Here is a 6,671-nt window from a genome sequence, read left to right as displayed (position 1 = left end):
AAAAAAAAAAAGTCAATAATCTTTTGAAATACATTGAAAGACCGTTCAAGGACACTTCTCCCTTGTAGCAGTATTAGCTTGAAACATCCATGTCTTAGGGTGGTGAGCAGTGGAATGCTAGGTAGTCTCCCATGTGGCTGGTAATTCAAGTAGATACAGCTTTTGGGGGCAAGCTGGAAACGTGTATTAAGAAGCATAACCTTATTTTTACCCTGTGGCCTAGCAATTATACTTATGGAGACCCACATAGGAAAAGTTCCAAAACGTAGGTATGAAAATACTCATCACAGTGGAAAGAATAAAGAAGGAAGGATACTACATGTCCAACAAGGGAGCATGACAAGTAAATTATACTTTCACTAGATAAACAGACTATTTGTGACCACTCTAAAAAATAGCATGTAGGAAAACAAGGTAGCAAGATAAAAGTGAAGTTTTTATCATACAATAAAGAAATGCTGAATTCAAAACAGAAATAGGTGGTAAGAAAAAAACAAAACAGGAAAAAAACAGCTAAGCAAACAAGACAGCTGTACCCAGATATATAAAGAATGGGTGTGTGAGGGCAGTAGGATTAAAGGCGAGGAACCGAGCGAAGAAATAAAATGGAGTCCTGCAGTCAAGCAGCTCAATTACTAAACTCAAGTAGGTTGAGATATGAGGAAACATTCCATTCTTGTTTTAACTAAACTGGGAACTTATAAACTTTCAAGCCCTGTGTCAATGCCTAGATATACACGAAATCTCCAGATAACCCTCTGGTTACCCCTGGAAGAAAAAAATGTTCACGTGTTCAGACCACCTGATGACATTCATTACGCAGACCACCAGTCATCCAGAGGAACACCACCCCAGGACTGATTCTTTGCAAGAAGGTTCTTTTTACTCTAGGAACCTGTTCATACACACAGACCCAGAGACTGAAAATCTACCTCCATAAGCCCCTGGGAAGGGGAAGATGGAAGAGAGAAGGACACTCCAGTCTGGCAACTAACAGCGTTTATTGAGAGAAACATACAAAGGAAGCGCATCTCGGGGTCTGCATGATGAAATGGATATTCTCTGCACTACTTGGCAGGGGTCAGAATTCTACAGGGTTAAAGAGGGGGAACAGTCACGGGTAAGGATGCCACCAGGTGTGGAAATTAGTTTACATGTCTGACCAGGTCAGGACAACAACCTCTTCCAGGACCCACCACATAGCAGGAGGTAGGGGAGGGATGCTGAGTTTTGCAGAATGAACATCAATTACAAATCAGTCTCTAAGGGGGTTTGGGAGTCAAGAACCTCCATGCTGCGTGGTCCAGCTCACGGGCTGGACTGTGTCTATGTCATGGAACAGACTCTCCTCCACGGGGCGTTTCTTTCTTCTATGAAACACTCGGAGTTATTGCCTATTGTGTTTCCGGTTTGCAAGCCCTAAGACCCTTGAATAAATCTTAATCACTCATTTCTAGCAAAGCCTCCAGATTCATTTTCAGTTTGTTTGACAAAGGGAAATTTTTAAATGTTCCTTATTTTTACAAATGTTCTTTGATCAAGTTTTTGTTTTGCTATTTGATTTTTTTTTTAAAGAACACTCCATAAAATCTTTTATTTGATAAATGTACTTCAGCAGTTAAAGGAAAGCCATGAAAGGAAAAAAGAAAAAGATGGCAAGGAAAACAAAAGGCAAAGGGAGAAATAAAAAAGGACTGAGATGCTAAGAGACAAGAAACAGGCAGACAGGAGAATGCAAGCAGAGAAAGATGCCCAGACTTCCCGAGGGAGCAAGACCAACTTGCAAGCAGAGGAGATGCAGATAGATCAGATACAGTGATGGAGCCACTCAGATGGGGAGAGACAAGAGGGATCCAAGGAAAAAGAGCAGAAGAAAGTGAAGCAGAGGAGGAGTCAATTCACCTCTCTTATCTATAAATATGACTTTTATATATATATACATATATATATATATATATATATATATATATATATATATATATATATACCTCCAGTTGAAAGAACTGGGAGTGAGGCTGGCTGAGTGGCTCATTTGGTTAAGAACGCGAGCTCTGAACAACAGGGTCACCAGTTCGATTCCCACTTGAGCCAGTGAGCTGCACCGGAGCTGAGCTGCTGCTGAGCTGCCAACAGGCTCAGCTGGTGAGAGCACATGCTCCTAACAACAAGGTTGCTGGTTTGACTCCCGCATGGGATGGTGGGCTACACCCACCTGCAACTAAGTTTGAGCATGGCACCTTGAGCTGAGCGGCCACGAGCTGCCGATGGGCGGCCGGATGGTGACTGGACTTGGAGCTGAACTAGCTGCACCCTCCACAACTAAGATTGAAAGACAAGTTGGCTGTCCCCCTCACCCAATTCCCCAATAAAATCTTGCAAGCAAGCAAGCAAGCAAGGAAGAAAGAAAGAAAGAAAGAAAGAAAGAAAGAAAGAAAGAAAGAAAGAAAGAAAGAAAGAAAGAAAGAACTGGGAGTGGGTTGTTGCTATCAAATTTTAGACATAATAATATATTCATTCTTATTTAAAGTTTAAAACACTGGGGTTCTTTATAACTTCTCTTTTCTTCTTTTTCTTTTTTTTTTCTTTAAAGTTAAAAATTCCTTTATTTTTTATTCCTGGTACCACTACCACAATTTACAGGGCAATATACCTGATGTAATGAAAAGAAAAAGAAAAAGACAAAGCTACAACAGATAAAAGACCTCAGGAATGTACATCTAATTGACACTACATGGCAGTAATCAATAGCTGCACTTTTTGCAAACTGTGGCTATGACAGTCCTGAACAAGAAGGGTTTCCTGTTTAAGCTGCAGTAACTTTTCTGACTGTGGATCATCGTTCCTTCTGTGGCAGATTTTTACCGTTCCTCTAATGCATTTGGGACGACTGTCTCAAAGTAACTTGCAGCTTTCTTGACAGCTCCTCGCTCTCTCTCCTGCTAAGAACTGTAGCCCTTTTCTGCTGAGTTTTTAGAACCTTCTGCTACCACATCCACCACTTCCACCACCAGATCCATAACCACCACCATAGGGACTGCCTGAGCCTCTTCCACCAAAACTGCCCCCTTTCATGGGTCCATAATTTGATTGCTGTTGTCCACTATAATTTCCAAAATCATCGTAGCTCCCACCACCACCATAGTTACCGCCAAAATTTTCCCCTTCATTGTGACCATCATATCCACCACCACCGCCGCCATATCCACCTCCTTGGTTTCCATATCCTGGCCCTCCACCACCACCACCATAGCCTCCTCTACTGCTATAGCCAGGACCGCCATAGTTGCCACCATCACCTCCAAATCCATTATAGCCACCATCACCTCCTCCATAACTCCCTCTGCTGCCACCTCCACCACCATAGCCTCCTCTTCCACCAAAGTTTCCACCACGGCCAAAGTTACCCCCACCACTTCTGAAGTTTCCTCCGCAGCCCATAAAGTTGCCAGATCTACCTCCATGACCTCTTTGCGATCCAGCAGACTGCATTTCTTGTTTAGAAAGGGCCTTTTTCACTTCCCGATTATGCCCATTAATAGTGTGGTATTTCTGAACAACAATTTTATCAACTGTATCATGATCATCAAAAGTTACAAAAGCAAATCCTCTTTTTTTTCCCACTCTGCCTGTCTTCCATAACTTCTATGGTTTCAATCTTGCCATACTTTTCAAAGTAGTCTCTCAAATTATATTCTTCTGTATCTTCTTTAATACCACCAACAAAAATTTTCTTCACTGTTAGATGGGCACCAGGCTTTACAGAATCCTCTCTAGAAACAGCTCTCTTTGGTTCCACTACACGCCCATCAACCTTGTGTGGTCGAGCACACATGACTGCATCCACCTCTTCAACACAAGAGTAAGTAACAAAACCAAAGCCCCTGGAACATTTTGTTTGGGGATCTCTCATCACCACACAATCCATGAGTGTGCCCCATTTCTCAAAATGTTCTCTTAAACTATCATCTGTAGTTTCAAAGCTCAGACCACCAATAAACAGTTTTCTCAACTGCTCTGGCTCCTTTGCATCATGGCCCTCCATTTTGAGACCGGACTCGCCTCTTCCAACTCGAGTTCAATATCTAACTTCTCTTTTCTTCATCTTCCTTGGAGACAACATTAAGTGTTTGGTCTGAGGAATGAATGGCATTACAGTTCATTTTTTTTTAATTTAATTTAATTTTTTTTTACAAACCCTTGTGTCGAGGGCTGACTTTCAATAGAACAGTTCATTTTGCAGAGAGACAAACCACTTCAAGAATCAGCACTACCAAAATTCCGTATCTTGGTATCTGAACTATAAGCATACTCGTTTCATACCTGCTCTGCGAACTGGCTGGAAATTAAGAGGGGACCCAGAGGTGGCCCGTGGCTGGGCATTGTCTTTTAAATTCTTTTCCTAAGAAGATAGCCCTTGCTATTGTAGATTAGATATACTACTAATAATAATAATACTAATTATAATAGTGTCATTTATCATTCACCTACAGTGTGCCTCGCTGTACTTACTCTTTGCACATGCTACTATTTAATCTTGACAATAATAAAAGTAGTTAATACAGGCTGAGCCCCTACAGCACTAGGCCCAGCTACCAGCACTAGGCCCAGCTGCCAGCACTTTAAGTATATTTACTATTTAATCCTTACAACAGCCCAATGACCTAGGTCCTAGTTGTGTTCCCATGGTGGGGAGATAGAGCATTAGGTAACTAGTCCGAGAAGCGATTAGTCACCATTTCTGAGTTGGGGAAACCAGAGTTCAAAGAAATACAATAACCTGCCTGAGAGCACCCAGGTGGTTAGAGGCAGAACGGAGGATTTGCAACCAAGTCTGTCTGACGCTGACACTAAATCAAAGCTTTCCAATGTGGTTCTGAGAGCTCCTCAATCCTTGAATTAAACTCCTCTCTGTTTAAAATAGCTACTGGCATCTAGTGGTCAGAGGCTCACATCCTTCTGCTAACATCCTTCACTGCGCAAGACAGCCCCCACCACCAACAAAGGATGAGCCAGCCCAGAATGTCATTAGTGCCAAGGTGGAGAACTCCTGAGCTAGTGCGTTTTTCTGTCTTCTTCAAAACTGATAGATGCTGCCACTTTGCAACTTGTGCCCTAAATCTGTGTTCTGCCTACTGGGTGGCATTGCTCTCGCTACTGCTTGAGACGCTTATAGTGCAAAGATTAATTAATCCCTCTCTCCGAGAGACACAGGGAAGTGACCTAAAGGCAAGTCAAATGATCAATTACTTCTTCCAGTCCCTAGAATAACAGATTAAGGGGAGTTTGACAGAAATTTGAAGTACCTGGTATGACAGATAGTGTGGAGCCTGTGTGAAAAGATAGAGCTGCCTCTTTGACTCTAATGCAGTATGGGGGAACCTAGATGTTCTAATACCTTTTAGGAAAAGGGAACGCTGAGCAACAGGATGCTGTCCTTTGTGCCAGGTATCAGAGAAGCTTCAGCTAGCGATCAGGCTCAGACTAAGCTCTTGCAATCCAAGTGATTTCTGGCCTTCCTGATGCCCTCATCCATCTCAATCTTTCTGTAGTTTTGACATTTTTGATAAATGCTCCTTTCTTAGGGCTCTTTCTACCCTTGGCTTCTGTGACATGGCATTGTTCTGTTCCCTTCTCTGCTTTCTCTAAATTCAACTGTTACCACTACTCAAGGGTTGTAACTTGGGGTGCGTGGGTGTCTTACAGCCTAGCTGCTGTCATGGGCATGGCTCAAGATGTATGTGACCACGGACTCAGCCAAAGCCTTGAGCGATCCTGTCAGACGTTATTGTATGAGCTGTGGGTGCCACCAGATGTGAGCAACATAAAGGAAGAAAGAATTCCATCTAGCTCAAGGTCTTCAGGGTTAGAAAAAAAGGAAATTTAAATATCCCAAGTACAACAACAACAAAGCCCACACAATCAAATCTAATTTTAAAAAATGTAATCTGATAATGTCGCAACCTGAGTGGAAATGCAGACCTCTGCGACTAGATTAGAGAACATTTCCTTAAGAGTTTTGGAGCCCTTGACATAATGACTATGACAAGAAGGCTTAGTCCAAAAAGAATTTTTTTCCCTTTGATGAGCAAGCAGGGGAGATAAAGAATTAAGAAGCTGCTACAAAGTCAATCAAACCTAGAATATTAACATATTTGTGACAAATTTAGAAGCAATCTGTACTTACCTGTCATTTTAATTTTTATTTGAAATGTTAAGGGAAATTTAGCATGTTAGTATTTATAATAGGTGAACTCAGTAATTTTAATTTGAAATAAATAATTGTATAATTGACGTAGACGTATGAATTTAAACAGAAATTGTATTAAGTTTGTAAACCATATTGGAACACTTGAGAGAACTTAAAATCCATCATTTTAAGGTTTAATTTGTTAGATTTCTACAAATTAGTTAGGTATTTTGGAAGTTTCATTAAATTTGACAATTGCAATAACTTAAAGAAACTAAATGTATTAAAAGCATAAATGAAGTTTAAAATGCAAAGTGCTTTTAAAATTGATCGTTTAAACTTTGGTACATTTATAAATAGTACAAAGACATTTGTAAACAGAATTTGAGAAGATGGTGCGAGAAGTAGAGTTTTGAAAAACTGAAACTTCAATAAATTTAAAATAATATTTTAAAAACTGAAATATTTCCAGAATAATCTTTTC

At 40.7% G+C, this 6,671-nt stretch overlaps 1 pseudogene; it reads right to left on the bottom strand.

The window, feature by feature from the left end:
• Positions 1-2,630: 2,630 nt before the first annotated feature.
• On the bottom strand, positions 2,631-4,073 carry LOC109382692 (heterogeneous nuclear ribonucleoprotein A3 pseudogene; annotated as a pseudogene).
• Between the last annotated feature and the right edge of the window lie 2,598 nt (positions 4,074-6,671).

Source organism: Hipposideros armiger, unplaced genomic scaffold, assembly GCF_001890085.2.
Source record: "Hipposideros armiger isolate ML-2016 unplaced genomic scaffold, ASM189008v1 scaffold_68, whole genome shotgun sequence".
Lineage (NCBI taxonomy): Eukaryota > Metazoa > Chordata > Mammalia > Chiroptera > Hipposideridae > Hipposideros > Hipposideros armiger.
Note: the sequence above shows the minus strand (reverse complement) of the source record. Positions and strands in the feature narration are given on the sequence as shown.